This window comes from Pundamilia nyererei, unplaced genomic scaffold (genome assembly GCF_000239375.1).
Source record: "Pundamilia nyererei isolate P.nyererei 1_Seehausen unplaced genomic scaffold, PunNye1.0 scaffold00345, whole genome shotgun sequence".
Lineage (NCBI taxonomy): Eukaryota > Metazoa > Chordata > Actinopteri > Cichliformes > Cichlidae > Pundamilia > Pundamilia nyererei.
In genome coordinates, this window is record NW_005187746.1 from 182625 (window position 1) to 184391 (window position 1767).

Here is a 1767-nt window from a genome sequence, read left to right on the forward strand (position 1 = left end):
AGGGTGAGAGGTTTTGTGTACTGTATTAGGTGTGTGTTCTTGTGGGCGTAAGAAAAGAGGAAAGCCAAAAAGCTCTGAAAAAGGGAGCATACAAACTTAAGCCGTGCACTTACACACTGTAAATATTGCCTATTCACTTACTTCAGTATAAAGCTCTTTTACAGTTCTCCTTAAAAGGACTCACACACCCTCTGTGAAGGCCTTTGAAGTTCTGATTAACACACAGTACAGTCAGGTTGGACAACAGCATGAATACTGGGTGCAGTAATCCCCCCAGGCCACCCAGTGTCCAGTGTTTTAGCAGACCCTGAAAAAAAGTCCGCCATGATCTGTTAACCAGAGAAAAGATGTGGAGAAGTTGCACTAATGAGCTGGTCACAAGATCCTGTCAGACTGGAGCCCTTCAGTTGGTGAACAGCTCTAAAAAATGTCGTTTTTGCAATTGATTACGTGTAAAATGTGCTTAAGGTATAAAACAAAACCATGCACACATCAGATGAAAAGTGATACCATGTAAAGCGTATAGTACGAACATCTAATAGTGCCATACACCACAGCAAACCTTCTATGTTTCTACTCTGCAGCCTTTCTGAATTGTCTGAGCTCAGACAGTCTCCCCCGCCCGTAGCTGTGATCAGATTTTATTGGTCGCTACCCAAAGTTTACCCAAAGGTAAGGGTGTGAATGTAAATCTCCAGCTTGGCCTTCATGGCTTCAGGATCCACTTTCTCCTCACTTCAGCAGACCAGAAACCTGATGCAACAATCCACCTCTCAGTCTTCCAGTCCACCTTCCCCTGCTCATGAACAAGACTCAGACACCTGAACTCCTCCGCATGAAGCAGAAATCGCCAACCCAGAACAGACAGTCCAACCTTTTGCAGTTGAGAACCACGGCCTCGGGCATGGAGGACCTCATTCCAGCTACTTTGTATTCAAACACAACGCGCTGCAGTGTGAGCTGGAAACCATGGCTTGATAAAGCCACTGGACCACATCATACACAAAAGCAGAGATGTTATCCTGCTAGAACAAAGTCACACTGATTCATTACTGGTGACCAAACCCTAGACATTAGACTTACTTTAGACTTTTTAGGTAACAAAAACAAGCAAATATAGTTTGCTTAAACGGTGCTGCTGCTTAATGAAGCCCAACAATGTTGCAGTCCTACCTGAAAGATGGATTTTTACATTTACGCAGTAATACTCAGTGTTGGGACTACAGTAACTATGTTATTATTCTGGTACCGAGCACGGTAACTGCTTATGCCAAAACCAGGAATGCATTAATCGTTACTGAGATTTAGTCGTTATTCATTACTTCATGTGTTGCGTTCGACTTACCTTGGAAATCAGAACACGGACCTGGGAATGATGTCACACTCGAGTTCTGGTTAGCTTCGTCAGAGAAGTCGGGATTCCAATATGGCAATGCCCTCGAAAACAGTTGTTTTGCTAGCCCGCTACAACAACAAATTACTGCTAAACACATATGCAGCCATAGCTTTATGTACAAGTGTCAGGTGAACTGAACTTCAGGTAAGAAGTTATGACCTGCAGTGTATCTGGGTCAGATATAAACCAAGTTTAGGTGGAGTTTATTTTTGTTATGCTGACTTTTTACAGTCAGTTACAATAACTCGTACTACGTTCTAGCTAGCTTGACGGAGTTTCTATACAGCTGGGTGGTGCTATGATGTTACTGATAGTGAACTTTATTTTGTTCATAAGGTTAGTTAGTAGAGTTGCCAACCGTCCCGTAAAAA